The sequence below is a fragment of the Hyperolius riggenbachi genome, chromosome 4 (genome assembly GCF_040937935.1).
Source record: "Hyperolius riggenbachi isolate aHypRig1 chromosome 4, aHypRig1.pri, whole genome shotgun sequence".
NCBI classification, from domain to species: domain Eukaryota; kingdom Metazoa; phylum Chordata; class Amphibia; order Anura; family Hyperoliidae; genus Hyperolius; species Hyperolius riggenbachi.
Genome location: NC_090649.1, coordinates 225,396,579 through 225,411,622, shown reverse-complemented (window position 1 = coordinate 225,411,622; position 15,044 = coordinate 225,396,579). Strand labels below are relative to the sequence as shown.

The 15,044-nt window shown below is 42.2% G+C and overlaps 1 protein-coding gene across 4 annotated transcripts in view; it reads left to right on the top strand.

The window, feature by feature from the left end:
• The window catches only part of HMGCLL1 (3-hydroxy-3-methylglutaryl-CoA lyase like 1), a 296,565-nt gene that overhangs the window by 69,382 nt on the left and 212,139 nt on the right, over nucleotides 1-15,044 (top strand). For 3 of the 4 annotated variants that reach the window (XM_068281395.1, XM_068281396.1, XM_068281391.1), the window contains exons 2-3: nucleotides 1,403-1,563; nucleotides 3,124-5,128. The gene's annotated coding sequence lies outside the window, so the exon portion shown is untranslated. The remainder of the gene's footprint in view (nucleotides 1-1,402; nucleotides 1,564-3,123; nucleotides 5,129-15,044) is intronic. The other variant, XM_068281393.1, reaches the window with a different exon arrangement.

The following is a 15,044-nucleotide window of genomic DNA, read 5'->3' as shown; positions in this document are numbered from 1 at the left end:
AGTTTTTCAAGTTCGCCTGCCCATTGAAGTCTTTGCAGTTCGCTGAGTTTGCCGGTTCGCAAACCCAAAATCTGATGTTCGATCCATTTCTTCACAAGACCTTTTTCAATTTAGTGATGGTAAAATGCCCTTTTCTGTCTGCAGCCAGCTATTGTCTATACAGGTTTCCTTGCAACCATGGATGACAGTACATCTTTCAATGCAGAGACATTTCCAAGCCTTATCTTTCTGCCTTTCTGATTAGATTTTAGAGGGAACAGTGCATGCTTTGCAGTAAAACCACACATATTCACAGAGTCTGAGAAGAGCTGAATAAACTACCTCTGTGGATTTCCACAAATCATGCACTGTTGTTGGTGGTCCCGGAGGACAGGTTTGGGAAAACATTGTCCTAAAGACCCTTTCCATCCCAACCAGCTACAGCTGTAGTCATGCAGGAAATATGATGGCCATGATGAAAACTTTTACCAGTATGCACTGGGTACGTCCATTACTACGATTCTACCAAATAAATAGTTATGATGCATTGCCAAGATAAATATTATGGACGTTTATTTAAAAATCTTTTTTTTCCATCCCTATAAAGGTGGCCACTATCTATACAATATTATTCATCCCATTTTACCAAATCTATGTAGTATAAGGGTAAACTGAGTGAATATATTGAATAGATAATATAGGCAGTTACCTTCTATTACATAGAAATAGTAAGATAGAATGAAAAAGATTGTATTGTTAGTGGCCAGCTTGATGGCATTGAAACCATCAAGGACTGGACAGATTGTACAGATGTCATTGAATCCACTGATATCCGTGAAGTAATGATGATGAATTCTGCTGGTACTGTCCCTAGAATATAATTGTTGTACGGCTATCATCACTAATGTAGACATTTTCCTCAACTGCAGTATATATGATATCTATCAGAGGTTCCTCTGCACCAGCATGTTTTTTTACTATTAATTTATAAAGCACCAACATATACTGTGGCGCTGTACAGAGTAAGAAACAAACATGGACTGCATAACCATACAGAAAATGATATACACAAAATATAGACATTGTTACATACATGATACAGTATTGGTAGACATAGTAATTACAGTGGCAAACGTAACATGATTATCAAAATGTTTAGCAAATGCCAAAACACAAAAGGGTGAGAGAGCCGTGTCCTTGAGAGCTTTCAATCGATATTCAACGCGTTTATTGTTTGATTGTAGTTTTTGATTGTAGTTTTTGATCGTGTGTTTGCCTCTACTGTCTTATTTGTTTACAGGATGGAAAATTGCTAAGATTGGATATTTGTGTTTTGTATTTAAAAGATGTACTACCATTTAAAAGATGTACTACCATTTATTATTTGTTCAAAAATGTTTTAACATTTACTATAATTTTCTAGGCGTATTTTTGTTCCCTATGATATTGTGTACAAGACAGAAGCCAATGTCTAGTGCCCATGCTATGACATGAGGGTCTGCAGCCTTAAGAGTGCCATTTCTGCTTTCTTCCTTCTGTCGGAGGACATCTGTCTGCATACAGATTCATAAGAAATACGTTCTGGTATGGAAACCTCCTTTATAATTGAAGCTGAAACTTCTGACTGAAGACATATTTTGTGTATATTTTTTTTAAAAACCCTTTTGGAGGAACAACCAAGTATATTTCTGCTTTCTGCTTTACTACTTTCTACTGTATAACGTCTAGCATGCAGATTTAAACATTTTTTTTTTTACCAAAACAAGTGGTGTGTATACTCCATGTATATTTATGGTTGCTGCTGCCACTTATCTCAGGACCTCTGGTTGTTAAGAGGTTTATTTTTTTAAACACAACACTTGTGGGGTTAGCCATTCTACATATTTTTAGTTTCCGCTGTTACGTTTTCCAGAGCCTCTGGGTGTTGACACATTTAAATAAATTCACACTTGTGGGGCTGGAATTATTACATCTTTTAGATTGCAGATCCCATTTGTTCCACAAACTTCGACTCATAGACTTAAAAGCAATACCATGCTGTGCCGATAGTGGCCAAGTTAATCTTCAGCACTCTGTTTTTACCTGCCCTGAAATGTAGGATGCCTTGTCTTTGCCTGGCTAAAAAAAAGCCATTGTTATCTTTTAGGCACAATCATTCTGCCTGAAAATGTAAAACAAAACAAACAAATGGTGCTGACGCTTTCCAATGTGGAAGCCAATAATTCCCTTTGTCTAAACATTTTTATTTTTTTATAAATGTTGGGGCATAATTAATTCTCTCTCCTATCCAAATGTGATTGAAGCACTGGCATTTTATTGCTAAAGATAGTCAATGAGATGCAAATAATTTTTAGTTGCATGCAAATTGTATGCAACCTTGAATGGGATCAATCAGATTTGATTCCTGCTGAATTTGATTGGTCCAAATCCAAGCTGCTTATAATGTGCAGGAAATGTGCATTTTAACTGGAATGATTTGCATCTCTTTAACCATTTATGTTATAATAATTTCATACCAGATTTTTGTCGTTTTCATAGTTATTTGTCAGTTACAATACATTTTTACATAGTTAATATGTTCAAGGATGGATCTTTATCATTGTACAGTTATGTATAATTGACTCAGTGGCCAGCTCCAACCAATCGCCCCACCCTACCTTCCTTGGATAGCAGTGCTAGCTTCTGATATCCTGAGGCAGGTCATTTTAGCTTTGAGTGGCAACTGGCAATGTCCGGTGCTAGGTTAATTTGTGCTCCACCATAGACGTTAGTTGTATAATCAGCTACAGGGATGTCTAATGTACAAATAATGTGGACAGACGTATAACCGATTCATACAAATGTGCTGGAGGGAAGAATTATTGGCTTGGTATACGGTTCTTGTGGAAAGTATTTTGTTTTGCCTTTGTTTTGTGTGGAAACAGTGTCCACATACATATGTTAGGCGATGTCCACAATGTGGGATTTTATCATGGGCGTCATTCCCAATTTGTAATCCTACATGAGGTGGCAACCCTTTTTGTTTTGCACTAGGAACCCATCATTTTCTACAATTTGAAACTTGCATTCAAAGCCACCAGGTGCAGTTTCTTTACAGTACTCTGCAGTTAACTAACCATGTTTTTTTTTTGTTTTTTTTTTCAGAAATACCTCACTATATAGTCCCTGAGTACTTCTGGTAACAGCAAGCAGAAGAACAAGCCTGATGTTGTACTGCATACTTTCCTAAAAAGACACATCAAACATTCAATTGTGGCTCCTTGATGCTGGGTTTAACAAGGATGTCTTGCATAGGATGGTAGAAGATCCTAGTGCCAACCACAGAGCACACAAATTTAACATATGCCCTGCTTATTTTTCTCCAGAGAAGTACATACTTTGTGGGCAGAAGACGACACTGAAACACACAGTGAAGCCTACTGTGGAGGACTATAGTGTTATATCAACTACTTGTAGGTGTTTGCCCCATCCAACAACAAGGAACAAAAAAGTGGCAATGTCATCCATCAGAAAAGCAGCTCACAAATCGACCAGGCTTATAGGAAAACTTGGCCAATACCTGTTATCACTACTCCCTTGAGTAAGGTTTTCCAAAATTTGCTGCCAATGTTGAATTTTTTCTCCAGTGACTTTGTTGAAACAAGACCCATCTATATTAGCCATCAGGAAGATGTCAACGTGATGACGCCTATATGCCAGAGGAATTGAATTTCACCAATGACTGCATAAGTGATTTTGTGTGGGGGGTTGTTATCGAACCCATGGTCCCGAACTGTCCAGAGAACAGACCATAGTGTGCAAATGTAAAATTCTGGTATTCAAAACCTGTCTGGACATTCTGCTGAGATGTCCTTTTCGAGGACTGTTTTGGGGAGTCAGAAAAAGGAAGAAACAGGTGATAGGAACAAGGCTTTCAGTGTTTCAATTTGTAGCCATAGACGTTATCAGAAACTTTGGGAGAGCCAGCTAAGAGTACAGATAATGTACTACTGGCCATTGCATTGTTATGCAGTGGATAGCTACAAGAAAGCTATTGAGCGTTTCAGTTTTGCAGGTATTCCCTTGTTCTTCTTCTGGCAGGCACCAGCCAAAATCTTCCTTCCTAGCTATGGATCTACACTGGCAGTGACACTCTTCATTGAACAATGTGAGACAGAGCCCTTGTACCTTTGTTGTGACAGGCAGTGTGATTCCCCAGGATACAGTGCCAAGTATTGTCTGTATTCTTTTCTTGATGCACCAACACAGAAAAAAAGTAGACATAAAAGTAGTCCAAGTAACAGAGGCCAGTTCATCCTTAGCCATGAAAAAAGTAGCGTTTCAGAAGTGTCTTGACAGCAGTAATGGAGCAAACTTAGAAGTACATATCATCAAGGTTAATGCAGCCAGGAAAAGAAATGGTGGTATTCTATGCCCCTGGATTGGCGCTGATCTCAATCAGTTTCACTACAGTAGCAGAATGTGCTGAGGTGAGGAGTCAAAATTTAGAGATGGCATTCATTGCTGCAGAACATCATCAATGAGCACATTTGGGCAGATGGAGTTATCCAGAAGACATAAAACTATGAGGACCACGGGAGAGGCACATCATGCCATGGGATGGCTTCAAAAGGATTTACCATCATTTAATGCCTTGTCAAACATTGTGTATTCCAGACAGCTGCCTAAAGATATTTGTCATCTAACTCGCTATTGCAAGACTGGAATTCTTGAATCTTTCCATAGATACGTGCTGAAGTACAGATCTAAGCATGTGTACTGTGTGGTTTTAACTCTATGGAAGCCCACACCAAACTAGCCATTTTAAATTTCAACAGCAATGTGTGAAATCCACAAGCAGTGGTGAAATGTCTGAGGCAAGAGATAAAAGAAATGGGAATACACCAGACAAAATTGGCTTATCCAAGAGGGTGGAAGAAATTTATTTTTTGGCCTGTGTATGAGGAAAAGTCATTCGACCATGGTAGATATGCTGAATGTTATCCAGGGAACAATACTTTATAATTAGCAATTTCAGAAGGGGTCTACTTCCACACAATATTGCACTAGAGGAGCATCTCAACAAAGTGGATGTCATTGCCAGACAAGTGACATGATTTCCCTCACCTTCATCTCCTTGATCCTGCAGGTGAACCATCAAAATCACAGGGTAACGGTATATACAGTATTCCCCGTTTTAGGAACTATATATTGAATGTATGTTTCCTCTTTCAATCCATCTCTTTGTAAGTTGGAACACTTTGACCCCATGTGCCTCCAGTGCCCCCCTCTGTGACACCTCTGTCTACCGCTGAAACTATTATTACACTGCAACCCCCTTTGAGCCATTGGTGTTTCCCTATTGTCAACCTGTGGCCCTGCTGTCCCTATTTAGACCTCTGTGTCCCCCATGTACCATTCCAGTGTCAACATTTAAATACCAGTTTCCTCCACACTATCCTCTATTTTGTCCCCTCTGTTCCAGCACAGCCTACTTAAAACCCTGACATAATATTCAATAAAAACATGTTTTCCTACTTTTTATATGCCATACGGTATCATATTTGCATTTGTGCATAAGTATTATTATTCATTTAGAAATTACAAGTTCCCAAAAGTACAGTTTTTTTGCTTTGAGAGCTGACTTAGAATTGTATTCATAACTGGTTTTATTCATTATGTATTGAAGGCAGAAATGCTTTGAGTGTCTTTATGTGTCCAGGAGCTTCTGCACAGTCAGAGAATGTGTCACATTCCTCACTTGATACAATTAAGTAAACACAAGATAACATTATCTCCACTTCGGATGCGTCCAGATTTCTCTGCATTCACTTTTAAGTCCTGTGTGTAACCCTTTGAATGCTGTTCTAGTGAAAAAAAAATGCTGGTTGTGTATAATATGCTGTAAATAATTTTTTAGAGCAAAGAAGAAATGCTGGGTTTCATTCCGCTTTAAGTCCCCCACTGTGCTACTTTTGACCACTTATGGGCCTCCATCATCTCCATTGTGACCTCTCTTATAGGTTTCCCTCTTTCCCTTTTGTCTACTCTCAAGTCTTCCTCCCCTCACCCATACCCTCCCCCCCCCCCCCAAGTTTTCAATTTAGTTGGGGTCAAGCTATCTCCCTTGCTCCCCTACTGCCATACATGTTAATGTTGTATAGGTACTGTGGTACATGAACACAGGTGTCAGTTACATTGCTATACTGATCATGTAAAAAAAAAAAAAAACTCTCCAAATGGCATTCCCTTCAAAATCATTGACAAACTTTAGATTGGATCCTTCAATTTTCTTGTACTTGTAACTCATGAGAACCTTCAGGTTCTTCAGGAAATGCAGCAGTGGTACATGAAGAATCTGGTACCTGCAGCAGCACCAGACCAGTAGATGTTTGCCATTGTTTAAGGGCCTGTTTCCACTATCGTGAATCTGCATGCGTTTTCTGCACGCAGATTCACATAACCAATACAAGTTAATTAGCCTGTTTCCACTTCTCAGGAAAACATAGCATTTTGCAGTACAGAAAAAATCTGCACAGCAGAACCATCAGAAATTCGCACACCACAAGCTAGTGTGCGATTCACATATAATGTAATTAATAGAAAATTTGCATGCAGTTTTGCTATGCGATTTCACATACGTTTTCAGGTTAAAATCAATGTAAAAGCACACAGGCACTGATATGGTTACATTTGCATCCTTATACAGGAACCCGAAAACGCATGCAAATTTGCATACAAATTTGCATCCGCATGCAAATTCGTTTATGCGTTTTCTGCATAGAAATCGCACCGCATTAGTGGAAACAGGCGCTAACAACAGTTTGAAGAGCAAAACAACTAAAAAATTTTGGATGTATCCACAACAATGTACCAAGTTTTACACCTAAGCCAAACCAACCCCCCCTACTTACACACAATACCACCATCTCCTGATTGGTGAGTGTGGCTCACAAACTGAAGCAAAAACAGCATTTACAGCTTGCCTCTGTTGTCTGCATGGAAGTAGCGAGCTTATTTTCTTTTGCACATGTTCCTGAACATCTGTAGCAGGTTAATGTGTGCTAGTGCCACAGGCTGCTTACATTTGGGTTAGGCAGCAGGAACAGCAACATGTAAAATGCAGCCACTCTACTGGATGGTTCAATCACGTGACTAGGGCAACACCCAATGAAAAGTAGAGAGCTTGCTTCCATGCTGAGGAAGGTAGAGATGAACAAAGAGTGCTGGCATTTCTCTTACCTGTGGGCCACACTCACCAGTTAAATAAAAAACCCTTTTGGGACTAGTATCAAAAAAGTTTGCGAAGCTAGATATGGCTTGACCACAGGTCGTTTGAGGTCCCACCCAGTCTTGAGTAAACTTTATAATTGTCTCACTACCGAAAGGTTTGTACTGGTAAGTAGTAATCAATATTTCACTGTGCTCTAAGGCTTGACCATTAACGTACAAAAAATAAAATTAAATGTATGCATAAAAACCTCTCCCTATTGTCAGGGTAATAAAGGCGTCTGAACCCTTGACAACTAGGGGGTTACTTGTAAATTTTACTGAGCAGATGTAATAATCTGTTAGAGGCAATTATGTCACCAACATTAAGAGTATGGTTAAAAACCGTGAGGGTCCTTGCTGATCCCCCCCACCCACCTGTTGTTTTGGAGTGGGGTGTAGCTATCTCACATATATAACCTAATTTATAGACCTCTGAATGGGTGAAGAGTCTCTACCCCAGTTGCAATCAATATGCAGTGTTCGAATATACTTTATAAACACCTTTTCATACAATATATACAACAAGGCTGGCTACATTACATGATCAGTGTAAATATTCAGCATCCAGTTAATCCATATTGAGCGATATTGGTTAACCCCATAGGGGTCATAAGGTGTTTAATTGCCTTCACGGAAGGTAGCTGGATCATAACAGAAATATCCCGAGGGGTGCAGTGTGTATCACATAGGTGCATGGAATATCAGGTGCCACTCAACAATTGTTTCGCCCCTCAAGTGGAGTGTCATCAGGAGTAAGTATAGTGCACAACAAGTATATTACATTACAGCAAAATCCCCCCACCAACTGATAGATTCCCCCAGGTATGTGAACTCAACCATGTCAGTGCCTGTGTGCTTTTAGGGCCCGTTTCCACTACAGGGAATCTGCATGCGTTTTATGCATGTAGATTCGCATACCTAATAATAAATGTAAAAGCACTGATATAGTTAAATTTGCATCCTTATACAGGAACGCGAAAACGCATGCAAATTCACGATAATGGAAACGGGCCCTAAAGATGGGTTTCTGCAATTCATATAGGACAAAGAGGCACATTCTGCATACTATCACCAGCCTCTGTCTCCTAATACTGTGCCCCCAGCTGCCCCCCCCCCCCCCATGCTCTGCTGTCCCCCTTATAAAAACCGTCACGCTAGCAACACACAGATTGTCGCTAGATGGCTGTTTACATTGATGCTGCCGCTCTCCACGGCTCTCCGCCGCTTGTATATCATGGCTCCCCGCCTTGTCCATTGTCCATACCTGACTTGAGTCCTGGGATGGGCTGTCTGAGGGCAGAGGAGGCGTGGCCTGTGAGATTTAAAGGCTGCCAGGCTTAATACAGTCAGAAGGAGGCGGAGTTATGCAAATCCTTTGGTCTGTCCCATGAGGCATTGCGCTGGCCAACTTTGATTATGAGGAGCCTTATTTTCTAATGATTATAAGATTAACGTTACATATTTAGGTGCAGGACTTTGCTGACGAATCTATGTAGCCAGACTATTGTAAAATTATAGTCTGTGTGTGGATTATGTTGTTGTCACTATAAGTTGAATGATAAATGCGACTTTGATTTTAAAGAGAATCTGTATTGTTAAAATCGCACAAAAGTAAACATACCAGTGCGTTAGGGGACATCTCCTATTACCCTCTGTCACAATTTTGCCGCTCCTCGCCGCATTGAAAGTGGTTAAAAACAGTTTTAAAAAGTTTGTTTATAAACAAACAAAATGGCCACCAAAACAGGAAGTAGGTTGATGTACAGTATGTCCACACATAGAAAATACATTCATACACAAGCAGGCTGTATACACCTTTCCTTTTGAATCTCAAGAGATCATTTGTGTGTTTCTTTCCCCCTGCAGCTATCTTCCACTGAAGTGTCAGGCTGTTTCTTCCTGCAGAGTGCAGACAGCTCTGACTGTATGTAATTCCTCAGTATGTGAAAGCCCAGCCAGCTCAGAGGAGGATTTATCCAGTTTATAAAAGATAAGGGAGAAGAGAGAAGCTGCTCTAATCTAAATAATACAAAGGCAGTGTGCAGAGAGGGGCCTGGAGGAGGGAGATGCATCACAGAACCACAACACTAAAGAACTTGGCAGCCTTTCAGACACAGGCTGACAAGTCTGACAAGAGAGAGATAAGTTGATTTATTACAGAGATGGTGATAGTAGAACGTGCTGCAGTAAGCCAAAACACCTTAGAATAGCTTTTGGAACTTGTAGGATGATAAAAAACAGGATGCAATTTTTGTTACGGAGTCTCTTTAAAATTGAGCCTATTGGTTTATATACATGTGGATGTGTGAGGGGGGTCTCAGCTGTTCCTGATGACAGGTGTACTATCTCTGATTTATACCAGCTCTTCCTACAAAACTCCAGCCTGGCTTGTAATAATTCATAATCTTCAGTATTGAGGGCAGAGGTATGTACACCCAGGTTGTCGGGGACCACATCCACCATTTTGTTATACTGTAAAAGAATAGACTTAGTAGAGTATACCAGCGTAGTGGTTATAGGCATGCTGTAAGGGCCATACTACTACAGAATACCTTGGGGTGTCTTCTTTCTAAAATGGGGTCACTTGTGGGGTTCCTACACTGCCCTGGCATTTTAGGGGCCCTAAACCATGAGGAGTAGTCTGGAAAGCAAATGCCTCAAAATTACCTGTGAATAGGACGTTGGGCCCCTTAACGCACCTAGACTGCAAAAAAGTGTCACGTGTGGTATCGCTGGGTGTATTTTTACACATACCTATGCTAGGTGGGAGAAATATCTCTGTAAATGGACAATTGTGTGTAAAAAAAAAAAAAAAAAATCAAAAAATTGTCATTTACAGAGATATTTCTCCCACCCAGCATGGGTATGTGTAAAAATACACCCCAAAACACATTATACTACTTCTCCCGAGTACGGCGATACCACATGTGTGACACTTTTTTGCAGCCTAGGTGCGCTAAAGAGCCCAACGTCCTATTCACGGGTCATTTTGAGGCATTTGGTTTCTAGACTACTCACGGTTTAGGGCCCCTGAAATGCCAGGGCAGTATAGGAACCCCACAAGTGACCCCATTTTAGAAAGAAGACACCCCAAGGTATTCTGTTAGGTGTATGGTGAGTTCATAGAAGATTTTATTTTTTGTCACAAGTTAGTGGAAAATTACACTTTGTGAAAAAAACAATAAAAATCAATTTCCGCTAACTTTTGACAAAAAATAAAATCTTTTATGAACTCATCATACACCTAACGGAATACCTTGGGTTGTCTTTTTTTCTAAAATGGGGTCACTTGTGGGGTTCCTATACTGCCCTGGCATTTTAGGGGCCCAAAACTGTGAGTAGTAGTCTGGAAACCAAATGCCTCAAAACAACTGTTCAGGGGTATAAGCATCTGCAAATTTTGATGACAGGTGGTCTATGAGGGGGCAAATTTTGTGGAACCGGTCATAAGCAGTGTGGCCTCCTAGATGACAGGTTGTATTGGGCCTGATCTGATGGATAGGGGGGTGAGAGGAGGTGATTGATGGGTGTCTCAGGGGGTGATTAGAGGAGAAAATAGATGCAATCAATGCACTGGGGAGGTGATCGGAAGGGGGTCTGAGGGGGATCTGAGGGTTTGGCCGAGTGATCAGGAGCCCACACGGGGCAAATTAAGGCCTGATCTGATGGGTAGGTGTGCTAGGGGGTGACAGGTGGTGACAGGAGGTGATTGATGGGTGTCTCAAGGTGTGATTAGAGGGGGGAATAGGTGCAAGCAATGCACTGGCGAGGTGATTAGGGCTGGGGTCTGAGGGCATTCTGAGGGTGTGGGTGGGTGATTGGGTGCCCTAGGGGCAGATAGGGGTCTGATATGATGGGTAGCAGTGACAGGGGGTGATTGATGGGTGATTGATGGGTAATTAGTGGATGTTTAGAGGAGAGAACAGATGTAAACAATGCACTTGGGAGGTGATCTGACGGCGGGTCTGCGGGCGATCTGATGGTGTGGGTGGGTGATCAGATTGCCCGCAAGGGGCAGGATAGGGGCTGATTGATGGGTGGCAGTGACAGGGGGTGATTGACAGGTGATTAGTGGGTTATTACAGGGGGGATAGATGCATACAGTACACAGAGGGGGTGGGGTCTGGGGGAGGGGTCTGGGGAGAATATGAGGGGTGGGGGAGTGATCAGGAGCCCACAGGGGGCAGTTTAGGGCATAAAAAAAAGCGTTGAAAGATAGTGACAGGTAGTTATTGATGGGTGATTAGGGGGGTGATTGGGTGCAAACCGTGGTCTGGGGGTGGGCAGGGGGGGGGGGGTCTGAGGGGTGCTGTGGGCTATCAGGGGGCAGGGGGTGGCAGATCAGTGTGTTTGGGTGCAGACTAGGGTGGCTGCAGCCTGCCCTGGTGGTCCCTTGGACACTGGGACCACCAGGGCAGGAGGCAGCCTGTATAATACACTTTGTATACATTACAAAACGTAATATACGCTTTGTATGCGGCGATCGTGGGGTTAACAACCCGCCGGCGCTTCCGAACGGCCGGCGGGTTGTCATCACGGGTTAGCGGAGCCAGTCACTCCCCCGGCATGCCGAAAGGACGCAATGCCGATGGGTGTATTGCGGTCCTTTCGGCGTCCACTTTGCCGCCGCCCATCGGCTGTGGGCGGTCGGCAAGTGGTTAACCATGTCAGTGCCTGTGTGCTTTTAGGGCCCGTTTCCACTACAGGGAATCTGCATGCGTTTTATGCATGCAGATTCGCATACCTAATAATAAATGTAAGCACACACAGGCACTGATGTAGTTAAATTCACATCCTTATACAGGAATGTAAAAACGCCTGCGAATTCACATGAAAATTTGCATACAAATTTGCATGCGCATGTTAATTCATTTATGCGTTTTCCACATAGAAATTGCACCGCACTAGTGGAAACGGGCCCTTACATTGATTTTATGCAAAAACGTACGCAAGTTTGCATGGAAAGTTCGCATAGCGAAAATGCATGCGAATCTCCTATTAATTACATTGCATGCGCAAGGCGGTGTGCGAATTCTGATGGCTCTGCTGTGCAGATTTTTCCTGTACAAAAAAACACTCTGTTGTCCTGACAAGTGGAAACAGGTTAATTAACTTGTATTGGTTATGCAAATCTGCGTGCAAAAACGCATGCAGATTCGCGATAGTGGAAACGGGCCCTAAAGAGAGCCAACGGTGGGTTTCTGCAATACAGAGTACAGCACAGCTCTGCATTCATGGATACCCAGAAAAAGGAAAGAGGCTTACCAACTCATGACAACCCACATTATAAGGTTGTATCAACGATTTGGTAGGACATCAGGAAGCAACAGTCTGTCCAGGATCCACCAATTCAGCAATGATTAATCTCACAAATGGATATCGGTAGTAAACCTCATAAAAAACAAACAAACGGCTACTTTAAGTGTGAACTGTTTAATATAGAATTTTCATAGTAAAAACAGCATAAAAAATAGCAAAAAAAACAACTTGCATACGGGGCCCATGCAATGGGAACCCCGAGAAAGTTGCACGCGTGTGTGGGTCAGCAGTAAAGGACAGTATAACGGTGCAGCCTGTTTCCTTCTCGGCCGGTTTTGCAAACTAGCGTCATCAGGGGATTGAGGATACAAGCGGCTGGCACTAAATATATAAAATTTTACAATAAAGAAAGGGGTGGGGCTGTGAACGCCAACAGTCAAGACTCCTCCAATAGAGTATAGATCAGACTCTACTAGGAGAGTGACTATAGCCCAGATCACTACACATTGAAAACAATTTGATATAAGATTAGAAATTCAAAGTGTCTAGTGGCTAGACAGCGCAATTGTCAAGGCCTCTGCCCCTGACACAGGAGACCTGTGTTCAAATCCTGGCTCCTCCAGCCAAGCAAGCAACCATGCTTTTTTTTTTTTTTTAAACTATAGTATGCAATACAAACTGGCATATATAAAACCAGAAAGTGCACATTATAGGAGGTGAATAAGTGAAAAACTTACCTAGACAAAGCCAGATAGATATCAAGTGAAATCCAATGTCAGAAAGTGCAGAACTGCATAGTGGATGAATGGCCGACGTTGGGAATTTATAAAGAGGGAAAAAAACATAGTCCTCCCAGGTGTGTACCTATAAATCCCCGGGCCCCCCTGGGGATGAGAGAGATTTAGTGATAAAGCCTGCTGACAATGGGGGGAGGTATTGTGCTACTTAATAGGGCTGACTACAAAGCTGAGATGGAAAGTCTACTCAGCGATGGTGCCACATACCTCCCCCTTCGAGGAGATCCAGGACATCGTTTTTATGATGAACTGAGTAGTTTGATCCTTAGGGGTGAATCTGATGGCTTTCTGAACAAGTTAGAGGTGGAGTATTTGGTTCCCTCTCATATCAAAACCCCTGCTATTTACTATCTCCCAAAACTTCACAAAGACCCCATACGGCCACCGGGGAGACCCATAGTTAGTGGGATTAACTCAATCACTTCTAGACTGGGGGAATTTGAGGACCACTTCCTTCAACCTTTAGTTCCTTTTATCCAGTCCTACCTTAGAGACTCTGGCCATCTAATCGAACTGCTGGGATCTCTCTCGTTTAAGGGTCCCTGCATTTTTATGGCAGCCGTTATATCGTCCTTATATTCTGTTATCAATCAGGAGGATGGAGCTGAAGCTGCACGTATATGTCTAATGAAAAGTGATCAATTTAGCTCTGACCAAGCTGCGTTTATTGTGGAGGGTTTAAATTTCACTATGAGTCACAATTATTTTTGGTTCGATGGATCGTTCTTCCAGCAGAGGGTTGGCGTGGCTATGGGAGCGAAATTTGCTCCCAGCCTCGCCAACCTATTTCTGGCTGTTTAGGGGGAGCGATTCATCGACAAATCTCACTTTCCCTAACTCCTTTTATATAAAAGGTACATAGACGATGTGGTGGTGGTATAGGAAGGGGATCAGACATCTTTACAATTGTTTATTAACCATATTAATGATAATACCGATAATCTGGTCTTTAATTGTGTTTGTAGTTCTGAGGAAATACATTTTCTGAATTTGGCTATTCATTTGGAATCTGATAGATTCATTACAAAGACCTATTTTAAGGATACAGTCAGAAATAGTTTTATCCCTGTTACCAGCTGCCACTATTTCCCCTGGCTAAAAGGCGTCCCCAGGAGCCAATTTACCAGAATTCAGAGAAATTGCACCCTGGCCTCAGATTTTGTTTCGCAAAGTGATCTGTTGATCACTAGGTTTGAGGCCAAGGGATATGCTCCAGCGGACTTAAAGGAGTCATCAGGGAAAATAATGTAAAATGATTGCTGCTTACCGGGGCTTCCTACAGCCCCAAGCTCCCAGCATGTCCCAGAACTATTGCGCCTGCACAGTCCGCTCCGGCCCACGTGGCGGTGATTGACAGCGCCGCTCGCGCAGGCGCAGTACAGAGCAACCTGGAGGTCGGTCTGACCTCATCGCCGGGGACCGGGATGGAGCTGCGGGCAGAGCTGCGGCGAGGGACATGCTGGGAGCTTGGGGCTGGAGGAAGCCCCCGATAAGTAGCACTCATTTTACATTATTTTCCCTGATGCCTCCTTTAAGGGTTGTTAGAGACCAAATTGGTGAGAATGACAGGCCTATTTATAGAGGGACCAAGGCTGTCGGTTTGAGAGACAATTGTGGTGTGAAATTTCTCACTCAATATAATTTCCAACACAGAGATATCAAAAAGATTTTGCGCAAACATTGACATCTCTTGAAAGGCGATCCAGTGATTGGTCCATTGCTTACAGACAATCCTGAGATTATATTCAGGAGAGCGCC